Source organism: Mustela nivalis (assembly GCF_964662115.1).
Source record: "Mustela nivalis genome assembly, chromosome: 1".
Classification (NCBI taxonomy): domain Eukaryota; kingdom Metazoa; phylum Chordata; class Mammalia; order Carnivora; family Mustelidae; genus Mustela; species Mustela nivalis.
The window spans coordinates 153,683,245-153,695,817 of NC_139020.1; the positions used below are offsets into that span (position 1 = coordinate 153,683,245).

Below are 12,573 nucleotides of genomic sequence, written 5' to 3' on the forward strand. Positions count from 1 at the left end.
TAGCTTTTTGTTAGTCTATAGTAAAACCAAAGATAAAACTTTAAATGACCCAAATTGACAACAACAGCTTTAAGTCAAGGCCAGTCAACATGATATAATAAATTGTGGCAGGAAAAAAGTCATAGGAAGGAAACAAAGACAAGGACACATTTGATATGCCTATAATGTACAAAAAGATAAAATGCCATGTAAAGTATGACTGCAAATATGTAAAACTTCATAGATACAAATAAAGAACAAAGACAATCTGTATAAAAAGAATTTTCCTTTTTCTTAAGCTTTATATATTATTGATAATCACTTTATCAAAAAAATTATTTAAGCTAAAATCTATAATTATGGGTTACTTCATAGTATGAAAATACAAACTTAACAAGAAAAACCAACTTTGAAACAATATTAACGAACTGACAAAGGGGAAAGATTCATTTAGTCTGTCAGGGCAATTGCAAAGTAGGACTACAAAAATTCATATTGGTCATCTCTGGTAAAACTGTAATTTCCTAACAGATTTCATAGTGACCAACACTTTTACAGTCATAATGACATTTTAAGTAAGTGAAAAACATATTGCTAATTTTAAATAGAATGAGCACCCCTGGATTAACTTTTAAAATTAAAAATCTAACTTGAATCAACAGGTCAAAATTAAAACAAAGAAGCAAGCATTAACATCCTCTAAATTCCTGGGGGAAAACAACAATTTTTAAGTCTACAGCTTTTTATAATCAAGGCGAAATCCTTTCAAATTATCAGCTTTCCTTGAAGACCTCTATTCTATGAATCCTTCCACTCACTGGAAAATAAAATAGTGCCATGAGATACTTTTATAGCATAAAGGGAGAGGCCAACATTTCCCCTCTCTTGAGCCATGTTAGCCAGGTAAGACAGCTTAAACCTGTCTTAGAAAGGGCAAAGTAATACTCTGAAATGGTAGGCAAGATACCAGTCAGGCCCATAAAAGGAAGTCAACAAGATATAATGCAATGCAAGTACAATGTTCACAAGGGAATAGTTCGAGAGGAGCAACTAACAGCACAGCTCTGAGAGTAGCTAATCCAAGTGCCAACCAATCTAATGGGCTCCACTTTAGACACATGACTTCTGCTCATAAAAGACCTAACATCAACATTTAGGTGGCTCCTTTTTGTACAAATAAAGACAAACTGACCATCCTTCCTCCCAAACCTGCTCATCCACCACAGACTACTGCACGCACGCACACACTTGCACGCACACACTTGCACGCACACACACACACACACACACACACACACGCACACAGAGAACAATATCAGTAATTACTTTCCAGAAGTTAAAGACTTAAGTTTCTCCAGACTCAAAGGGCCCACAGAATGCTCAACATAAGTCCTGAGTCCACACCGAAGTATTTCATAGTGAATTACCACAGTGAATTTCAAACACTGAAGACAAAGATGACTTTACACACTTCCATGGGTGAGAAAATAAGGTTACATAGAAAGAATTAACAAATAGAATGGTTTTAAACTTTTAAAAGTAATTCTCGTAATGAGGCACCTGGGTGGCTCAGTCAGCTGAGTGTCCAACTCTTGAGTTCGGCTTAAGGTTATGATCTCAGGGTGGTGGGCTGGAGTCCCACATAGGGCCCCCCATTCAGCACAGCGTCTGCTTGAGATACTCTCTCTCTTTCCCTCTCCCTCTGCCCCTTCTCCCATCCTGTTCTTTCTCTCTCAAACAAATAAAATCTTTTTTTAAAAAGGTAATTCTGGAAAGAGGACAATCACTGTATAGTTGCCTTCAAACTTCTAAAGGAAAACTACAGACAACCTATAAACAGCCTATGCCCAGTCAAAACATTCTATTTCTCATACTTGATGATTAAAGCATTTTTAGACATTTGAGGCCTCAAAAATTTACCTCTTTTATGCCCTTTGTCAATAAGCTACTAGAGGATATGCTTCATATGCCTCCTTTTATCCGAAATAAAAAAAATCAAAGTAGTTTGTTGCAGAGTCATCCAGGGACTCAGGCTCCTTTCATCTGGTGACTACTCCTTTACCACTGCTTCCCAACTCACAACTGACAGCGATGTGAGACATACCCCTGAACTGTGTTAAACCACTGAAACTTGAGGGTAGTTTGTTGAAGTAGGTAAGTCTATCCTAACTAATAAATGCAAAAAGGTGGAAGAACTATTCCACTTTTCAAAATTGAACCACATATTGATTAGAAATACATGTACGGAGAGTGAAACAGCACAGTTGGGCAAGGAATGGTCCCAAGAGAGTGACTAACATGTAAAATGGCATTGATTGCCTGAAGAGGAAGAGGTACATTAAAGAGTATGTGTAGAAACTTCTAGGATAATTGTAGTGTTCATTTCTTGACCTAGGTAGTGAGACATAGATGCTCATATTATTGTTCTTCAAACTGTATTTTTGTTTATATGTTTCACAAATAAACTAAATAAATTAGACAAATAGGATGAAGGACTTAAAATGTTGGGAGCATTTGGTTTCAAAAAATAAGGTGAAGAGAAAACTAAGCAAAGAACGGAAACCCCCTAGCAGTCCCCCTGGAAAAACTGAGTTAAACAAGAAAGAAAATAATCATGGCACAATACTTGGCTGAGCAGTAAATAATATTTATTTAGTTATAATGAAAACACCAACTATTGATTTAAAATTGCAAAACTAGAATGTTGCAGAGAGGAGAAGGGGGAATAATGAAGAAACAGAAAATTAACAATAAAAACCATGAGTAATACATACATAGTTAACTGCACATACATGTTTTTCAAAGAGAAACAGGCTTATAAAGTATGTGCTATTTTGTAAGATAAACTTCTTTTAACTGCACATATATGTTTTTTTAAGAAAAAATAGGTTTATAAAGTATGTGCTATTTTGTAATCAGCTATGGAAGACAGACTCTAAGGTTTCGTTATCCGCACCCCCTCTGTTCCTACCTTTGTGTAAACACCTCCCAAAGAATGTGGCCAGGACTTGTGACTTGCTTCTAACCAACAGAATATGACAAAGGTTATGAGACGTCATTCCCATGATTATGTTACGTTATATAAGACTAGCCAGCCAGCAAACTTGCTCTAGACTCTCCTTAATGATTTGACCAAAGGGCCATATCAGGAAATACCACAAGGCCAAGAAATTCAGGTTACCTCCAAGAGCTGAGAGCAGCCTTTAGGAATTTGAAGACAGCCTTTACATAACCTTTAGTTATCGTAAAGCAACATTCAGTGAGCAAGAAGCTTTAGTCCTAAAACCACAAATAAACTAATGTTGCCAAAAATCTCAGTGAGCAGGGAGATGGATTTTTATCATATAAGTCTCCAAAAGAGAATTCCACCCAGCTATACACACCTTGATTACAGCCTCATGAGACCCTATGCAGAGGACCCAGCTCAGCCATACTCTGACTCCTGCCCCACAGAAATTGCAGGAAAATAAATGTGTGTTATTTTAAATGTGTGTTATTTAAACTCTAAATTTGTGTAACTTGTTACACAACACAGAAGACAAATGCAACAGTTTTTAAAAGTTTGTATAAAAAAAGTTTTGGATGAATAAATTCAGCAAAGGTACAGGGATAAAAAAATCAACACACACACACACACCAGCTGCATTTCTATATACTAACTATGAATAACCCAAAAAGGAAATTAAGAAAACAATTCCATGTATAAGGATCAAAAATAAAATACTTAGGAAAAAACCAAGGAAACTACAAAACATTGCTGAAGGAATTAAAGGAGATATAAATAAACGGAGAGTCACCCCCTGTTCAAGGATTGGAAGACTTAACACTGTTAAAATGTCAATACTACCCAAAGCCATTTACAGATTCAATACACTCTCTATCAAATCCCAATGACATTTTTTGTAGAAAGAGAAATACCTATTTGTAAACCTATTCTATTTGTAGAAATAGAAAAATCCTTCCCTAAAATAAAATCCATATGGAATCTCAAGGGATCATGAACAGCCAAAACGATCTTGAAAAAAGAAGAACAAGTTGGAGGACTCACACTTCCTGATTTCAAATCTGAACCAGAAAGCTAGTTACTCTAAGCAAAACAGTGCCTTACTGGCATACACCACAAACAAAAATAACTCTCAGGGTAGATCAAAGAAATACATGTAAGCTAAAACTACAAAACTTTTTGAAGAAAACACACACAAAAAGCTTTATGACTTTGGATTTCTTGAATATAATGCCAAAGCCCAGACAACAATAACAACAAGAAAAGTAGATAAATTGGACTTCATCAAAATAAAAACTTTGTGCATCAAAGGACCATATCAAGAGAAAAAAAAGTGACCCACAGGATGGGAGAAAATATTTACAAATTATACATCTAATAAGGGATTAATCTCTGCAATAGATAGAGAACCCCTAAAAACTCAATAACAATAAAAAATAACCCAGTTCAAATATAGACAAAGGACTTGAACAGTTTTCTCCAAAGACATATAAATGGCCAATGAGCACATGAAAAGATGCTCCACATCACTAGTTATTAGGGAAATACACATCAAAACCACAATGAGACACCACCCCACACTCATTAGAATGCCTACTACGTTAAAAAGAATAACAAGTGTGTCAAAGATGCAGAGAAACTGGAACCCCTGTACACTGCCAGTAAGACTGTAAAATAATCAGCCACTATGGAAAATGCGTATGGCAATTCCTCAAAAAATTAAACACAGAATTACTATATAATCTAACAATTCTACTTAAGGGTATATGCCCAAAAGAAACAAAAGCAGGGACTCAAAACAAATATTTATACACTTGTGTTCATAGGTAGCAGCATTATTCACAATTTGGTAAAAGCTAGTCCAGTGTCCATCAACAGACAAAGGGATAAACAGAACATGAAATATACATATAATGGAATATTATTCAGCCTTTAAAAAGGACTTAGATTCTCATGCATGTGGGCACCTGGGTGGCTCAGTCAGTTAGCTGTCTACCTTCAGCTCTGGTGATGATCCTGGCATCCTGGGAAGGGTCCGCATCGGGCTCCCTGCTCAGAAGGGATTCTGCTTCTTCCTTTCCCTCTGCCCCTCCTCCATATATATATATATATATATATATATTCTCATGCATGCTACAACTTGAATAAGCCTTGAGGACACTGTGTTCAGTGAAATAAGCCAGGCACAAAACAGAAATATATGATTCTACTTATATGAAGTACTTAGAGTAATCAAATTCACTGAGACCGAAAGTAGAGTGGTGGCTGCCAGGCACTGTGGGGAACTAGGAGTTATTTTTTTAATGGGCACAGAGTTTCAGTTTGAGATGATGAGAAAGTTCTGGAGATGGATGATGGTGAAGGTTGTGCAACAGTGTGAATGTATTTAACACCATTGAATTGTAGGGATGCCTGGGTGGCTCAGTCACTAAGAATCTGCCTTCGGTTCAGGTCATGATCCCAGGGTCCTGGAATCAAGCCCCATGTTGGGGACCCCTGCTCAGCAGGAAGTCTGCTTCTCCCTCTCCCATACCTCCTGCCTGTGTTCCCACTCTGTGTCTCTGTCACATGAATAAATAAATTTTTTTTTAAAAAGTGAATTGTACACTTAAAGATAATTAAAATGGTAAACTTCATATCATTTATATTCTAACACAATTTTTTTAAAAACCCCACTTGAATGGGTAACAAAGGGTGAATTGGGTACGACAGGCAACGATTGTCTAATTTCTTTGACTAACCACTTAGATATGGCAATATACATGGCAGGGAAAAAGATAGCTTATCTAAAACTGATTTTTTTTTTCTATCTTTAATCCTATAATCCTTGGGTCACTTTACTGAAATCCTTTTTTTTTTTTTTAATAGCAACATGTATGCTTACTAATTGTATTGTTTATTGTTATAAATTACTTAAACCATTTAACAGGGAAATAAATATTTTAACATCTTAATCATCTGCATACAGTATATGCTATTTTACTTAGAAAACAGACAGCCAAAAGAGTGCTGCTGGCTCTTAAAATGTTTCAATTTAGGAAAGTGGGGGATATAGAAAGAATAGCAAAGTGATCAAAACAAGTAACTTTAAAATTAGTTTCCTAAAACAGTAAAGCTACATTATACCAAAACTGGCTTAAAAAAAAAAAAAAAACTAGCTAAGATTTTGGTGTTCAGGAAGCCTGGGTGGCTCAGTCCATTGAGCATCTGCCTTGGGCTCAGGTCATGATCCCAGAGTGCTGGGATCCAGTGCCACAGGGAACCCACTTCTCCCTCTGCCTCTGCCTCTCTCTGTCTCTCATGAATAGATACATAATATCTTAAAAAAAAAAAAAAAAGATTTTGGTGTTCATAATGAAAAACCAACTAACACATACAAGGTTCAAAGTGAAAACAATGAAAAAGATGAACTACAATTTTTTAAGAAGAGTTTTAATAGTTCATGTTTCTGAACAAATACGACCCAATACACATTTGTACTCCAACACTTTTCCCAACCTCTTTTCCACTCTCTGCTCTGCACTATCTTCACCTTTTTTTTTTCTTGGTAGAGGAAGGCTGAGACCTGAAGCAGGGAGGTGATAACAGGAATAAACCAGATAATAGGAATGGGGGGGGGGGATAAAAATACTCCAGTTTACATTTTCTCCTCACACTCAATACAGCACTAAATACATCGTTGTTATCAAATGCAAAGAATCCAAATAACTGAGGGCAAGAAAAAATTAAATTTCTTGACGTTACAACCTAATGTAAAGCAAGAGAAAGGAAACTATCTGCAGGCTTTGCATCTGTAAATTAAGTTTGCCCTGAGTGCAGAATTCTTCAAACAACCTTGACTGTAATACAAGGCTGCAGTTTATTTTTTTTTTAAGATTTTATTTATTTAACAGAGAGAGATGACAAGTATGCACAGAGAGAGAGAGAGAAAGAGAAAGAGAGAGAGAGGAGGAAGCAGGCTCCTGCCGAGCAGAGAGCCCAATGCGGGACTCGATCCCAGAACTCTGAGATCATGACCTGAGCCGAAGGCAGAGTTAGCTTAACCCACTGAGCCACCCAGGCGCCCAAGGCTGCAGTTTAATATGGTGACAGGAACCTTGAATAAATGGGTGGATTTCTAAAGCCCTTTGAACAGTTTTCTAGCCTAACTAGTGAAATCAGTTAAAGAACTTTTAAACTCAAGTGCCTCATTCACTAAGTATATAAAAAACACCAAGGTTTTGAGAAATCATGAGAAAGCACATGATACACAGAGGCAGCTGCCCTGGGAGATAGCATCTGGTAACAGCCTAGAGTTATTTTTAAAGAGATAACTTCATGATAATATACAGACTGTAGCAGTCCTATGGGAAGAAGAGAGCGAGAATTTGGGAAGAAGCTAAGTTCTCTGTACAAACTCAAAATAATCCTATAAAACAGCCCATCATTCCCAGTGTCCTTTTGATCCAAAGACATGTACAAGTCTCTGAACTGGACAAGTTCAACTAGGGCCATGGCCTTCCTATGCCAGTTCAGTAATGGTTTTTCCTTGCTGTAAAACATTTGACTAATCACTCTTAGACCCAGAACATAACATCAATACTGGTACAATCCTGTGCTCCTCCTTCTGCACATTCTTCTGAAATACTTTTCTCATTAGTTTTCCTTAATCATTCTCTTTTCTTAAAAAAGAAAGACAAAAAGAAAAAAAAAAATGATCCTAGGATATGCACACTAAGCAGATTTTCACCCCAAAACTTAGCCTTAATCTTCTGGAGGCAAATGTCCTTTATAAGCTCACTCTTCTATGGTTGCCGCTTTTCCTAAACCGCAGGCCTTCCTGACTGGCAGTAGGGCCAGGGCAGATTACAGTTATGTGGTAGGTTCTGTTGGACAAGCTCTGACAAGGCCTCAAAATAGACCCTGGGCACCAGCCAGAGACTCTGCCACTCACAAGTTCCAACTTCATCATCACACATTAGCCCCTCAGTACTTTTTATTTTTCTCTAGAATCTCTCATTTTCAAAGGTAAAATGTTCCTGAACCCCCTCCTCCTGGTCATGAGAGCGCTGTATAATACAGAAATTAAACTTTTAAACTCTTAATTTGCTCACAAACACTTTGCAGAATAAAAACTGAAGCTGTACCTACCCCCTGCCTTGGGAAATTAATCCATCCATAGCACTCTGGGTTGCAAAAGGTGTTTTGAATCTCAAACTCTACAGAGGTTTCTTTTATTATGAATAGACTAGGATGTGGAAGGTAAAGGAAGGTGGACTATTTTCTGTGACTAATAATATAGTAGCAGACTTCATCAGGGCAAGATGTTAAACTACATACAATATTTTTAATTGATATTGGTCATAAAATCCTAAAACAATCAACCGACTACGAAAGTATTCATTTAACTATTACCCAATATAAGTGAAGTGATTTGTGTATAACACTAGTCTTCAAGCAACAGTATTTTCACCCTTACCAGTATAAACAAAATTAACCACCCGTCACTCTAAAATGTTTAAGATCGCCTTATAAACTACATTTTAATCTTTTTTTTTTAAGTGGAGAAGATAGAATACAAAGTAAGAGAGTAAGAGTTCCTTTCTCCTACAAGGTTAAGAAAGAAGTTAACTTCTATTATAAAATAAATCCAATGTAAGGTTGAAACAAATTTATAAACCTTCACAACTTAAGGTCCAACTTTGCAATCACTCTTTCAGAAATATATTCTATACACATACTTATGGACTAGTGCAAAGATTTATATACTAATTGTTCACTATAGCAACATTTGTAGAAAACTAAAAACAACCTAAATGTCTCTTAATAGGGAATGGAAAAATAAATCATGGAAAATGAATAAATTATGGTTCATCTAAACTAGGCAAGACATCCGGTCTTTTTTAAAAATCAGATGGACACGTGCTAAAACAGAAAAATCTCTAAGATATATCAAGGATAAGAATGCAAGACAGAAGAAAGTTCTCCTAAATACAGGAGATTACATATGCAATAGAAATTTAGAGAACATACAGGAAACTATTCAAAGTGGTTGCTTGGATTAGGGAGTGGGGGAGTGAGAGAAGGCTAGAAGTCTGTTGTGGAGAGGAGGCTTCCTTTGCACCATGTAACATTTTTTTTAAAACGTTTTATCAATTTTTAGAAGTCCTACAAACATCTACTGTACCCATGAAGTGGGCATTCTCTTTCCCTGTATGTATGCCAGGTCTTCTCAACAATTTTTACTCTTATATACTGCTTCTCCGTACCAAGAGACCAAAACAAAAGCAGACACTTTTAGCAAATCTCAGAGTTTCCCCAAGAAATAGAATTCTTTCTCCCTCCCCTGACCAGAAAAAAGAAGTAATAGAATAAACGAAAAAGTTTAACTTAAACTAAATCCAGTTTTTAGCCCAATGTTTGATTCCTTGTAGGGCAAAAAGTTTTAAAAATAAAGTGCAATATGCAACACACACACACACACACACACACACACACACACAATCATTACCAAAGGTATAGTCTAGCTAGTATCTTAAAAGGAGAAATGGAGAAAAAGGTAAAGTTATTTTACTCACAGGGCAAATTCTGCTCAATTCCTTCCCTCTGAAGTTTTAAAAGTTGAGTTTTGAACAACACTCCTAAAGTCTATTGTTTGCAAACTGGATAAAGTGGTACATCTTCCTGGTTAAAAGTCCATCTCTCCCAGAGTCTCCAGAAAGAAGTAACTACTTAAAAGGAAAAGGCTATGAAATGGCCTCTATTTTGTACGTGCACCTACGGTGAAGACAAGAACTGTATTTCCTCTTAAATGATCCTCATCAACATTCCCAGCACTCTGCCAGGAGAATTTTTTTTTTTTCTAAACATCTTCAATTCTGTTCCTTTTCATACTAGGAGCACAGTTAAACAATTCACAAAGGGTTTAGCAAGACATAGCTCTCATTTCTAGTAAAATGTGTTTTTGGTTTTGTTTTGAGAGAAAAACAATCTACTTGACAAATATACCCTCCTATCACTTTTTTTCCTTCATTATGGAGATGCTTAAATCGTGACATAAGAAGGCTTCTCTTACATATCTACCTTATCAAGACTGTTAGTTATGGTGGTTTCCACAAGGGATTTTCCAAAAGGGAATCTCTGTTTACCGGGAACTGAAACTCTTAATTAAGTCACTATTTGCTGGACAAAAATCAAAAGCAACAGTAAGGAACACTCTATATATATGAATGAATATCCAAGAAAATAAGATGCCAAAATTTACTCAAATAATTAAAGGAACCTGGTAAGCAAGACCAACTTACCATTACTTTATAGTTGGTAACTAACTATAAAGTTCCATAAAATTGAAAATCAAGGTAAAATAAGATGAATTCCAAAAAAGTAAAAGAAAACAGGGCTAAGAATATCAAGTACCTACCCTGTGATTCAAGGTTATTTTGCTTAACAATATTTTTAAAGCCAAAATGATCAAATTACATTTCAGCAATAAAAAGTTATTTCTAGTTTACAATGAATTCATTCCAATAATAAATCACAATTTCCATACAGACTTTCCTCTATAACAGAACTTACATAAGAACTCATTCCACACTTTTAAGGATTCACAAAATAGGTGAGGCCTTTCACTGAAAGGACTATTTTGTATACTGTAGATTCTTCAGTAAACTTTTTTATACCTTTCACTGACATTTACTTTGTCCCTAGGCCCCTTCATTTATCTTCCCACATCTGGCAAAAAAAAAAAAAAAAAAAAAAGGTGGGGGAAGGGTATAATTACGACAATCCACTTAGAAACTATTCTAAAGCCAGATATTCTGCAAGAGTTCCATTTTTATTTCCTTACCATACTTCATAATAATAAGTATCCAGCAACAAACCTAACAAAGCATAACAATGCTCCATATACAATGACTGAAGGCATCTAACGAGGCAATAACAAACTTCTTGCTTCCCTCTATTCCAATTTTAAGATCCATATCAATGACTCACAAAGTGAGTGACCTAACTTTCTAAATGAATCACACTTTCTGAAATTCTTACTCTAACATGAATATTACACTAGGTCATCATCTCTATATTTGTTAAACAGAGCATGATGATGGTTAAACAGGGTTAATTCTGCAAGACTTCCAAACCACAGCCAACCTCAAGTCTCTGCCAACTAACTCTTATCTGCAATACTGAATTCTCCAACAATAGAACCTTTATGTATAGATTCATCGCTATATAAAACGCTATCTTGGAAAAAAAAAAAAAAACACGTTATTTTAAATACTATGAACTCTCCCACCCATACCTGTTCACCATCTCTCTGGTTCCATTTACTGCATCCACGTTCTCTTCCCATTGTGATAACATAAAAAATTAAAGGCTACTCAGTTATTCCTACATAGTATCTTTTAGTCAACTAACCTAGTCTGCAGTTTTTCTGTTTACGGCAGAAATGCTGAGTCATTAAATGGAAACTCATAGAAAATGAGTTTAACGCTTAAAGTTTAGGACACAGCATTTCCCTAGCCGTGTCTCAGCAGCCTAATATTTGTATCTCCCACAGTGGAAAAGTAGAGCAAACACTTGAACTTTTTTCCCTCTAAGAAAGAAAAAGAGGTGCGTTTCCTTAGGTCCGCGGCTTCCTGCTGGATATCCACAGGCAAGAGAAGCAGGCCCGACCGCAGCTGTGTAACTTAACAATCTGGGTGTGAATAACACCCCGTACTAGTCAAGCATTAACCCCGGCACTCCTAGCCCGCGCTTCAGTTAGGATCAAGGAGGAAGAAAAAAAAAATCCCATAAAAATGCTACGCCCTCCACCGGCCTGACACCGTTCGCAGGGGTGCCGGTCCGGGGACAGAAGCGAGGGAGTGCCGCGCCGGGGAAGAGAAGGAGCCTCGAGCACCCGACGCAAAGGGACAGCGGCCCGATGCAATTTCTCCCACAATGGGAGTAACCGCATCTCCTCGCACAGACCGAGGGCGCGCGTTAGAAATCAGGCGTGCTGCGGGAGAACGCGGTAGGCGGGGGGCGACCCCGACCTGAGAGCCCGCAGGGAAACCGGGCCCCCAGCAGGGGTCAGCGGCGGCGCGGGTCGCACGGGCTATAGAGGCCGGGAAGGGGCCCCCGGAACGGCGGAAGGGACGGACCTTACCTGTCCTGGGCGCGGGCTGTGACTACGGCGCCGCCCGGGAAGGGCCGGGGCGCGGGTCGGCCGCCGGGAGCCGGCCGGGCGAAAAGCCAGGAGCGGAGGGCGAGGGACGCGGACGGCTAACTGGGTCCCAGGCTCCCGGCCAGGCGGGCCGGGCTAGACGCGGCGGCTCCCGGCGCCCGCGGGCGGTGGGTCAGTCACGCCGGTGGCCCCGTGGCGCGGCGGCTAAGACAGAGACAGCGGGAACCAGCCCCCGGGAGGAGCCGCAGCCCGAGCGGCTGGCGGAGGAGGCGAAGGAGGGGCGGGGCCACAGGGTCGGTGACCCGCTTACCCGGAAGCAGTTGCGACCGCGGCGGCGCGCGCTGTGGGACGGGCAGGATCCCGGCGTGGCGGAGGACCGTCGGCTCTTCTGCTGCCGGCTGCGCGCAGCCCCGGGAGTGGTGCTTCCGCTGCCGTGCGCGGCCAC

The 12,573-nt window shown here is 38.7% G+C and overlaps 1 protein-coding gene across 17 annotated transcripts in view; it reads right to left on the reverse strand.

The window, feature by feature from the left end:
* The window catches only part of LRRFIP2 (LRR binding FLII interacting protein 2), a 106,891-nt gene extending 94,442 nt beyond the window's left edge, over positions 1-12,449 (reverse strand). For 4 of the 17 annotated variants that reach the window (XM_082745568.1, XM_082745570.1, XM_082745567.1 and 1 more), the window contains exon 1: positions 12,111-12,428. The gene's annotated coding sequence lies outside the window, so the exon portion shown is untranslated. Of the gene's footprint in view, positions 1-11,261; positions 11,698-12,110 lie in introns of those variants that run through there. The other 13 variants (XM_082745572.1, XM_082745573.1, XM_082745571.1 and 10 more) reach the window with 7 other exon arrangements.
* Positions 12,450-12,573: the final 124 nt, after the last annotated feature.